At 34.7% G+C, this 12,366-nt stretch overlaps 2 non-coding genes across 2 annotated transcripts; both read right to left on the reverse strand.

The window, feature by feature from the left end:
- Positions 1-10,171: 10,171 nt before the first annotated feature.
- On the reverse strand, positions 10,172-10,367 carry LOC128284700 (U2 spliceosomal RNA). Its single transcript, XR_008275123.1, has one exon. It is a non-coding gene; the product is annotated as a U2 spliceosomal RNA (small nuclear RNA).
- Positions 10,368-11,713: 1,346 nt separating this feature from the next.
- LOC128284722 (U2 spliceosomal RNA) lies at positions 11,714-11,909 on the reverse strand. The gene has a single exon (XR_008275145.1). It is a non-coding gene; the product is annotated as a U2 spliceosomal RNA (small nuclear RNA).
- Positions 11,910-12,366: the final 457 nt, after the last annotated feature.

Genomic DNA, 12,366 nt, shown 5'->3' on the forward strand with positions numbered 1-12,366 from the left:
CCACGGTGATTGTCTTTGGACTTTTAAATAAGTGTTGGTTTTCATTTAATTTCCTTTAATTATTATTTATTTTTGGGTTGTAATAAGGCCAATTTTAACTTCCTTTTATTTCTTTTCTAATTATTTTAATTTTAATAACTTTAAAAATTGGTTAATAATTATTCAAATGGGCTAGACTTAGGACGTGTTTTCAAAATGATACTTGTTTTCAAAATATCTCAACACCACGATTAATCGATTTATCAAAGACGTCCACTTAAACAAATTTAAACTCGATATAACAAAGTGTGGCTATGGTTGTGGGCATGTCTAGGATTGGATCCAATTAAAGAGCTTGGTACTTAAGCAGCCTTCATGGCTCACCTCCTCTGTCTCGGATACCTACCTGGTGCCCAGCTTCCATACACTTTATTAACTCAATAAAATGTATGGTTTTAAAACACTAAAACAGAACGTGGGTTTTCAACTCCAATGTGGCACGTCAGATTCGGCCATAACGTCTGGGCCGGGTTTGGGGTGTTACAAGATAGGTAATACTTATTTTAACTGTTCAAATTGGATAGCTTTAGGGCGCGTTTTCAAAAACAACAGTTGATTTCAAAATAACACGACAACAAGCAAAGCTTTCGCAATGAAAGTATTTTCCAAAATTAATCACTTTTCCTAAAATTGACTTAATCAAATCGGTTTCCTAGAAATATCCATGACGTTAAGGTGTGGCAATGGCGGTATGCATGTCTAGGATTGGATCCGAAGGGAGCTTGGTACTTAAGCAGTCCGATAGACTCACCACCTCTTTTCCGGTTTCCTACCTGGTGCACAGCTTCCATTCACTGTAACCCTTAATGAATTAATCTTTTGAACATCAAGTACGATTTTCTAGACTTAGAATGGAAATATTTTTTTACGTTTTTGATGTGGCATGCCAGATCCGGCTATAACTTCTGGGCCGGGTTTGGGGTGCTACATTTTGGCTTTTTAATTCCTTTAATTATTAGTTTACCAAAATGCCCTTAACTTAAAAATATTTTATTACACCCATTTCATGTCTATTTTTTTCCATCACTAAATAACGGTCTAATTACCATTTAAGGACCTTTAATGAAAAAAATCATAACAATTTGACACTTATAATATTTAGAACTCAACTTTTTCACTTTTTACAATTTAGTCCTTTTTGACTAAATTGAGTGCCCGAACGTTAAAATTTTCGAACGAAATTTTTAGGAAATCATTCCGTGAAATCGTAGACTATAAAAATATAATAAAAATAAAAATTTCTTCATCGAATTTGTGGTCCGAAATCACTGTTCCGACTAGACCCAAAATCAGGATGTTACACATAGGCCGTGTGAAAACAGGGCATACATATTGACTTGCACCACACGGCCGAGAACACGCCCGTGTCCTAGGCCGTGTGAAATTTAGAGGGGTTACTGACTTGGGTCACACGGCCGACCACACGCCTGTGTGCTAGGCTATGTGCCATTTAGGGGGTATACTGACTTATGTCACACGCCCGTGTGTGAACCCGTGAGACACACACGGCCAATAGACATTCCCGTGTGTCTAGACCATGTCAAAACTGTAAGGTATATTGACATAATTCGTAGGGCTACCCCAGGGGACACACAACCGTGTAGCATGACCGTGTGTCGCACACGGTTGAGACACATGCCCGTGTCTCTGCTCGTGTGGACAAAAATAGGTCATTTGTAAAGCCAAATTGTCACCCTTTTCTTATGCACACCTAGCCATCAAAATGGTATCATTTCAACACATATATAGGCAGCCAAAACATGCCAATTCACACACATATCATGCCATCTATCATCAATCAATTCAACTACTAAATTCCATACTCAAAACTTACCAAATCATCACGCCAAATAATCAAACTCACATAACTCCTAAATGAATTTCTCACCTTTCTATCAACCAAATCATGCTTCTCAAACATACCAATTCATCATCCATAAATCATACCAAAATTTACCATTCCTCAAGCATTAATACATCAACTAATAACTATCCAAATAAGTAATCACTTAGCCATAACAACAGCCATGGCAAACATGCCAAAACACATAATAACTTATATACATCATATATAACATCTATCAAACACATAATTCAAGCCAACTTAAATGGCCATACACATTAACATTTACAAGCCAAATCTCATGGTTAATATTATGACTCAAAATATACCAAAATGACACTAGCCTATACATGCCATATATTATATATACAAAGCTTCAAAAGTACCAACGAGATGATCGACAGTGTGATGAAGTTTCCTGACGATCCCCGAGTCCAAGTTAGCTTTGATTCTCTATAAAATATAGAAAAATAACACACAGTAAGCTTCATAGCTTAGTAAGTTTGTACTAAATATACTCAACAGTTCATAATATACAAATCATCAATTTGAACTAATTCATATCTAAAACATGGTGACCAAGAAACTTTCCTCATACTTATTCTAGTGTTTATGAACAAGTTCATAAATTCGTCTATTTGGATTTCATGCTTTATATGTACATACCTGTACAAATTTATATCGAACTCATATCTTTACTTGATACTGTCGAATACTTGATATCTTGCACACTAAGTGCTAAAGCATAGCCGAAGCTATTATAATCTCGCACACTAAGTGCCTTTCATAGCCAAAGCTATCTCAACCTCGCACACTAAGTGCCATATATAGCCGAAGCTATTCCGATTCACACACTAAGTGCTTTATATAGCCGAAGCTATCTAGAAACGCACTCTAATTCGTCGTACACAACCATCATCTCATATATATAATTTATACAATATTAAAGCATTATAAACATAATTGTAACAATGTCTATCACGTGCGAACTTACCTCGAACGTAAAAACGACAAAACTAGGCGATTAGTCGAGTACTTTGTTCTTGCATCGGTCTAAGTCTGGGTTCCTCTTTTCTTGATCTAAATACATTCAAAATTAACTCTTTTATTTATCAACATATTCAATTTAGTCCATAAACACATATTTGGGCATTTTTGCACTTTAGCCCCTAAAGTTTCACATTTATACAATTTAGCCTCTATTTCATAAATACACAAAATTCACAAAAATTCAATAAGATCCATGTGTAGCCGAATTACTATAGTGCCCCTAGCAGCCCATATTTTACAATATTTCACACATTTAACCACATATTTTCATCTTTTCACAAATTAATCCCTTTTATGCAATTTCACCAAAAATTTCTTTATAAAACTTGCAAAACTAACCACAATTATTCATTTTTCATCATCAGCTATCAAAAATCTCAAGCATTCATCAATGAAACTTCATAAAATCATCAAAAACTTTAAAAATTAAGACATGGGCTAGCTAGTACTCAAAGCAACGATCACAAAAGTATAGAAATCATCAAAAACCAAACAAATTTCATATCTCAATCAAGATGAACAAGGGCTGAATGGATGAAAGCTCTAAACCCTATTTCTTTTGCTGATTTTTGGCGATGGATGATGATAATAGTAGCGACGTAAAAATTTTGCTTTGGTCGCTAGTTGAGGCAATTTATTGGAAATTTAAAAATAGACTTTCGATTTTATTAAAAAAGGGAGTCGCCACCGATCCTTTTTCCTAGGTGTGATCGGACACCTAATAAATCTTTTTTTTAAAAGAAAATTTATTTTTTAAACAAAAAGAAGACCAAGTTTAGGTGTACGTTAAAAGCCAGAGAAAAAAACATGGTTCGGGAGTCGGTTACGCACGAGGAAGGTATTAGCACCCTCGCGACGCCCAAAATTGGTATCTCGTTAAACATGTGTCGTCTTAATTTTCAAAAATACAAGTTCAATGTAACATTTAATCATGATCCGATCAAATCACGAGAATTTTTATAATTTCGATTTCTTTTGATAAGGACGTTCCGTTTTTAACACGAACCGATGATATTCACCCAACATAGCGATGAAATCAACGACTTAATGTTAAATCGGCACGTTGCCTTATTTATTGAAATTAATAAAAATGAATAAAATATTTTTAAAATAAAAAATCATAAATAAATAAACGGTGCAAACAATGATATAATGAATGACAAATATTAACATATAATATAAGAGCACTAGGATAAAAATAAAACAATATTTACAATAAAAAGAAAATAATAATAAAAATAATGATATGCTAATAATATAATAAGAAAAGCAAGCTAATATAGAATGGGTAAGAACAAAAATAAAAGAGTTGGAAATACATTAAAGCACATAATAAATACGACAATAATATTAAAAACAATAACAATGCATGCAATATTAAACGTAATAATAGTATTAAACACGAAATAAAAACAATGAATATATATACATAATAATGATATTAAGAGTATGTACGTAATATATATATATATATATATAAATAGTAATAGTGTTAGAAATATACTATATATAGTATTTGAAATATATACATAATATAGTAGTAAAATATTTACATAATATATACATATTAAATAATAAAAAACGACTACTAATACTATATAAATATATACATATATATATTGAAAATTTATATATAATAATGATATTAAAAGTATGTACAAAAATAAAAATAATATGATATAAAGCGAAAAAAATAATGATAATAATATTAATAAAAGAAGAATATATATATATATATACATACATATACCAAAAATATATTCATAATAATAGTATTGAGTATTAAAAGTATATATCTAATATAGAAGAAAATATAGGCATAATATAGTATTGAAAGTATTTACATGGGATATATAAAAATGTATGAATAATGTGATATTAAAATATATACATACTATACATAAAAATATAATATTAAAAATATATATACAATGATATATATATGAAATATATACATAATGTAGTTATAAAATATATATATACATAAGATAATAGTATTAAACGCTAAATAAAATGAACGATATATAAACATATAATAATAATAAGTAAAGTGACAAAATTAATATTAAAAATACCAATAATGCCATATATATATATATATATATATTAAAATATATACTAATAATAGGAATGAAAAGTATATACATAATAGTACTAAAATATATGCATAATATATATATACATAATTTATATAAAATAAACGATACAATAGAAATAATAATAATATAAAAAATATATTAATAATACTACATAGATATGACATATACGTATCAAGTGAAAAATAATACCAATACTAATAATGGTAATATACGATGAATAATGGATTTAAAAATAATAATAAAATGATAGTTTAAATAATAATAAAATAAATAAAAATAAAGGTGAAAAAGGACGAAAATCGAAACAAAAACGAAGTTTGGGGCGAATTTAAAAAAAGGAATAAAGAGAAAAGGATTAAATTGCAACATACGCACAACCTGGAAGTACTGAAAACGCAATATTCCCCCATTCTAAAATGCAGCACGTGGCCGAGGACCGAATTGAAAAGCGCGACAAATTCTAGGGTCGAATTAAAAGTAAAAATAGCTTGATTGTAAATACATGAAAAAGCGGAAGGGCTAAATGCGCAAATAGCCCTTCCGTTTAAAAAAACACGCGGATCCTCTTCCCAGGCGGGTCAAGTCACGGGTTCCCTCCCCAAAATGAAGTCGTTTTGCATCTGGGGAGGGAACCCCAAAACGCTGCCGTTTTGGTCAGCTTATAAAACCCCCAAAAAAAATTTTAACAGCTCATTTCATTGCTGTTTCAAAAAAAAAAAGGGGAGAATTCTCCTTTTCTCTCTGGGTAACCCCAGATCCCGGCCAGGAGGGCCACCGCACCCACCATTGTCACCGCTGCCGCCGCCGCCCGCGTAAATTACGATATTTTCTTTTTTTTGTATTTATTTTTATGAGCCCCATTTGTGTGTTTGTTGACTTGAATCGAGTCTCTAGTTTTAATAAGAGAAATAATTTCAATGAGTTTACTCTTCATTACTGAAAACATAATAAAAGATTAGTTGGAAGGCGCAATGCCAGTAATTGTAACTAATTTATTAAAGAGTATTGAAATTTATCTTAGCATCGATGATCAAAATTGAGATTTTACTTTGATTGGATTTACGTTAGATTGATTTCTCAAATTTTATTTTTAATTTTAAAAATTTTCTTATTTTATTGAAGAAATAAACTTTTTCCGATGCATATGAATATGACCCTAGTCATTGTTATTTACCTATCTTTTCTAGTAAAACTTTTATTTTTGTTGGATTTAATATCCATTATTTTTGTAACGCCCCAATTTTCGGGAATTCTGTAAAAGTTGAAAAATTTAAAATTCTATGTTCTGGTTGTTATGCGTAGGATTAATCATGTTGGTGGGCCTCTAGAAGGCCCAAGCTTAGGATAAAACCCGGTAGTTTTAATTAAATTTAATTCTATAAGAGAAAGGGGTTCCGATAAATTGGGCTTTTAGGAATTATTTGTGAAAAATGGATCACAAGGAAGCAAGTGGTAAGTGGCATGTGACGCCACCGGAAGGATGTAGTGGCGTGTGGAAGCTTGGGGAGGACCTGTGTTCAAGTCACAATGACAAAGAAATTAAGTGATTAATTTTATGTACAGAAAGGGAAGTGATGGAACCGAAATAAAAGTCTGTCAGGGAAGAGTTTAAGAGGGTAAGGGATTGAATAAGGATAGAGATAAGGAGGAAATCTAGGAGCTGATTGGGGTGAGTGTGTTGGCGAATTTTGGACTCTTGAGGAGCAAGAGGTGGCCGCCAAGGGTTTCTTTAGGGGTAAATTCGGCTAGGTTAAAGTGCCAAGATAAATTCGGTAATAGGGAGGGAGTTGTGCCGCTTGTTGCTTTTCTCACCTTCTCCTTTAGCCATTTTTGCTTTCTTCTTATTCTCTTTCTCCATAGCCGAACCTTTCAAACCTCTTGTCCATCTCCACCCTACTCTACATCACTTTCCTCCATTAATTTTCTTAGACTAAAGCCAACCTCAAATCTCAAAATCCAAAGCTATATTCTTGTGCCGTTTTCCAAAGCCATACTCCTCAATATGTTTTCCTTTTGACCAACATTCCTCTCCTCTAAACCCCTAGCATCCGTCGACAACATTACCTGGGGTTATAGCCTCAAATCATTATTGTCTATATCACCTAGAAAAGCCAAACTACTATAGAGTTAGGGACTTGTAGCGAAACTTCAAAGCTTCTAGATTCAAGTTTTACCATCGTTTAAAGGTTGAATCGCATCGGATCTACGTGGAAAGCGGGAAGGAATAAGTGGTAAGTGCTCATCACTCCAAATCTAGTCTTATTTTTCAAGTTAGGAAAAGTCAAGTCCCTAAAATCTAGGGAGGCTATCGATTTGGGCATAGGGCATAAAGGGTCTTTAACCGATGATTTATTTTGATGATTAGTGTCTTCTCAAGGGTTGGATAGAAGGCCTGAATCTTTGGAGCGATCAGACTTGGATCTGGCCATCGGATTTCGGCAAGAAGGTAAAGTTTTAAAGGCTTTTAGGGACAGAGTCGAATATGGGTAAGTAATTATGGAGATTAGTGTTGTGATTTGCAATCTAAGAATTGTAGCAACGTAATTGTAGGCAGTACGTGCGTGGATCTTGTCAGCAAGTCGTCACAAAACAAGTGTGTAACTGACACCCTTTCATAGGCTAGATCGGCAAAAGCCGAAAAGCCGAAAAGCCGGTATTTTGGGAACTTGCGAGTGTGCGAATGCTCGTAAGACGTATGGGTAATTATTACTGGTAATCAAAAGTGATAAAACTGCAGTACGCTCTATTTCGTGCATTTTGATATTTTGGGCTTAATGGGCCAAAACTGGGTTAATGGGCCAACGGGCCCAATTCGGTAAGAACGCTCGGTAAGTGTTTTTGGCTAAACGTAATAGCTACGATATGCATGAAAACCTTAGAAATAGTTAGATTTACTAGAATACCCCTATGTATGCAAAATTACCATTATACCCCTATGTATGCAAAATGACCTTTATACCCCTAGGGTTAATTTTGTCTGAAAAGCATGATGAATTAAATCTGTACGATGTATGCCATGAATGTATATCTGTTGCATGGGGACATGGGTTATATTATGGAGGAAGCGTCCTGGTGGCTATACCACAAATTATCTGTTCTGGTGGCCCTGCCACGATATACTCGTTCCGGTGGCACCGCCACAAAATATTCAGATCTCGTGACTCATCACATTTTCTGTATCTGGCAGCCATGCTGTATATTTCTGTGGCGTGTAGCGGTTGGGTGGGTCGAGTAGTCTCCTCACATGGTGAAAGGATGGTATGGGGGTGTATGTGGTTGGATATGGTTGGGTTTCTGCATAAGCATGATATATCTGCTCAGTGCATTACGGGCCTACGGGCTTTATTCGATATTTGTTCGGGCCGAGGCCAACTTATTCTCTCGTGGTTTGAACCGATTTAGGCTATGGTTGGGTTGAATTACACACTGAGTTTTCCAAAACTCACCCCTTATTTTCATCCTCGCAGGTAATCCTCAACCGTAGTGGGCTTGGAGCTGTGAGGGATTTGGACTGGCCACATGTTTCTACGAACCTGGTTTCTTTCTGGTGAACGGGACATCCTTTTAATTTCATTTATGGTTTTGGGTTTTAAGTGTAATAAGGCCTTTTAATTATTTTTATGGTTTTGTTTTACTTTTATTATTTTATTTTACTATGATGAAAAAAACTATGATGACTAAGGAAAATGGGTTAGCTTTAGGACGCGTTTTCAAAAACATTAAGGGATTTCAAAATAACACGATTACAAGTAAGACTTCCGCTAAGCAAACGTTTTCAAACTTAATCATTTTCTTAAGATAGACATAACCAGAAGGTTTTCTCAAAATTATACGAGTCGTTAAGGTGTGGCAATGGTGGTGTGCATGTCTAGGATTGGATCCGAAGGGAGCTTGGTACTTAAGCAGTCCGACGGACTCACCTCCTCTTCTTCCTGGTTTCCTACCTGGTGCACAGCTTCTATTCACCTTAACCTGCTTTAAAAAAAAGTATCTTTTACAACCCCAACTAAGTTTTCCAAACTAAGTAAAACGGAACGTTTTGAACGCATCGATGTGGCGCACCGGATCCGGTCATAACGTCTAGGCCGGGTTTGGGGTGTTAAAATTTTGCTTAACCAAATTTCTCAAAATCACTTTTTGATAAAAAAATAATGTAAATGGAGTTCAACTTTTACATACGAAATTGTGCATTTCCTTAAAATTTGTTCTTCTATAAGCAGTACTAAAGGATACTCCTCATATGAACAATCTTCTTTTAAGTCTCATGAAAGTTAACTCTATAACGTGACTCGGATTTGACTTATATTTTCTTAACATCGAGACAAGAAATATATTATGCTGTCTAAATAAAGCGAATGAAAGTATCTATGTATGATATGCATCTCCTATCCTTTCAAGGGTTTCAAAAAGCTACACGTAATAAAGATTATGTTTCACCAATCTTGAATTTCAATTTTCATCTCATGATATCACCAAAACTTTTTTCTTTTGGTCAAATTTGAGCTACTCGTGGATGTTATCTAACAAATTCAACATTCCCAACTGGTTGTTGAAAAGGTACAAACCCAATAAGTACCTTTTACCTACATATTCTTAACAAAGAGGAGGTCTACAATTTCTTCTATACAAAGCTTCAAATTTGTGGAAGCGAATCATAGAAATCAAGAGAAGAGTGTAGGTTTGAATTTGTTAGTACAGTCGATAAAGTGCCAACACTAATTTACGTACTTCAAGCTATCTTTTCAATGCTAATATTGTTTATGAATTTGTTGATGTACTTTGGTTATTGATACACGTGACTATATCTTTGGTACGTAACTCTAATTGCATTAGCACAAACTAAATTTCTCCACCAAACAATATGGTGATGCTTCTTAACTGCTTAATAATCGGAAAAACATTTATCGGATATAATAGTTTCAATTAGTATACTGCATTATTCATTATACTTATTTCAACAACTATCTAATATGATAAATTTGAACACAAAAAATATGAAGTTTTGAAGTTCATAGACACATGATACTCCTGAAAAATAACTAGTTGGAATATACAAATTCCATATAACTTACTGCAAATATATTCATCACAACCGTCTTCTCAATCAAAAGCAAAATTACAAAACTTCAACTTGTATTGGGTGGGGTGCGCCAGGCCTGAGCTATAGTGCAACGCTTAGGCGACGCATGAAAGCCCCAGAAGCAAGCTACTGTGGTGGGCCTTCCCCCTAGAAAAATTAATTTAATATCGTGTGAGCCAATGGCCCACGTATCAGATATTAAACTGATAAGAACAGATACTACACTTGATCTTAGCCAAAAGGCCGAGAAAGGTATGTTTGTTCCAAGCCAAGCTCGCTCTCTTTATAAGAAGTCTCCTGCTTCCTAGTGTCATCCGAGCCTGATGTGGGAGAAATAGGCTTTGCTTAGCTGTGATGATTGAATAGGGTTTGTCCTCAAACCTTGCTTTCAAGGCAATGTTATTCTACAAATAATGAGAATATAAGGAAAATAAACAATTATTGAAGAAGCATATTTATTTGGAGTTAAACTTATTGCCTAATATTTTTGAATGAGAATGGAACACGTTAACCATCACAGCGTATATATACATGATGAAATATCAGAAATCAGCTTCTCTCCCTCTATTGTCCAATGCGAGTTCGAACAATTAATTTTCAGTATGGTGATCTTGGCTTTGCTTAAATATCTTATAACCATGCAAGATTTGTCTATACAATACTGTCAAAGTTTAATATAAGCAAGTTAGAGAGGAATCAAGAAAGGAGCACTTCTTCATCTAGGAAACAAACAAGCTTTGGCTTTTTGTAAGTCTCTGTCCCCTGTATATGGTTGCTGCTTTCTTGTTAGCTTTCATAAAGTATTTACTGCTTATAGAAGTATTTACTTCTTCATCTGAACACTACATTTGCAATGGTAATCATACTTGGATTCTGGCTGCTAAGTAAAGGGACTAAGAAATGGAATTGAATAGATCAACAGGGACTAAGAAAGCATCTCCATGGTATAGCACTTTAGCGATGAAACGGTTCTTAGGTTGGATGTAACAAAGGCCACATAGAGTGCGACTCTAGAACTACTAAGATCTCATTGGCCCGAGGGTGGGTGTGAGGAGGGTTTAGGTCATAAGGTGCGTAATAAATTCGAGCCAAAGATATGCCAAGAGCATTAAGTCCTGGTATTTGTTATTGACAGGAGTGACTTTTTTATCCTAGTTGATTTGATGTGTTTCCAGGCAAGTCGAGTCCTGAAAAGGACATGCTTTGGGTCCTTGCAGAACTAGCAATTAACAGATACAGCGTGAATGATGGAAGTGTGAGTTGACACTTGACATACACCATGCATTGCAAAATATAGAGATTGGGGCAAACATAGGACCATTTTTGGCATCCTTGAGTGCTGCACAAAAGTCCTGAAGAAAGTGAGGATAGAGTGCAGCACAAAAGAGTTCTAAAAAGGACTAGGATCAAACGCTGTGGGTAAAAGAGAAAATCAGAGTCAAACAGAACTTGAACAAATACCTTGTTCTTCATTCATGTCTTATGTTTTCCAAAGGAGCAGCAGATGCAAAACAAACATTTATTAATCCATTGTGAAATAAATATCGTTAGTTAAGTTATTACATAATGTCCATAAACTTTAAAGCTTTAAACTGGTATTGGGTGGGGTGCGCCTGGCCCGAGCTATAGTGCAACGCCTGGGCGACGCGCGAAAAACCCAGTAGCAAGCTACCTTGGTGGTCATTCCCCCTAAAAAAATAAATTTAATATCATGTGAGCCAATGGCCCACGTATCAGATATTAAACTGATAAGAACAGATACTACACTTGATCTTAGCCAAAAGGCCGAGAAAGGTATGCCTTCTTTTCTCCAAGTCGCCTTCCTTTAAAAGCTGCTTCTCGCTTTCTCTCACGCTGACTTACTGATGTGGGATTTTAACAGAAAGAGTTTAAGATACTGATTGTTGTGCTCCTATTACTAATAAAGGAGAGACAGTTGGCTTTACCTGGGCGACTTAGGACTTGTTAACAGTCAAACCATAAAGAAAACAAATTTAGGATTCGGTAGATTAGGTGCCACGTATGCTCCATTATGAAGTTTGATCTCCTTTGGTAAGGAAAACTCCATTCTGAAGCTACTTGGACTGATAAAAAGACTTGGAGAAACAAACAGGTAACCTAGCTGAATTTCAGGTTTAAGAAGTTTAGTGTTTGCATGGAACAAGGTTTGTTGGCAGGAATCAGCAGCTAAACATCTCTCAATTCATGCATTGGAATTTGGAAAGTCGGCCAGACATGGTAGAATTGTGGCACCA

The sequence above is a fragment of the Gossypium arboreum genome, chromosome 11 (assembly GCF_025698485.1).
Source record: "Gossypium arboreum isolate Shixiya-1 chromosome 11, ASM2569848v2, whole genome shotgun sequence".
NCBI lineage: Eukaryota > Viridiplantae > Streptophyta > Magnoliopsida > Malvales > Malvaceae > Gossypium > Gossypium arboreum.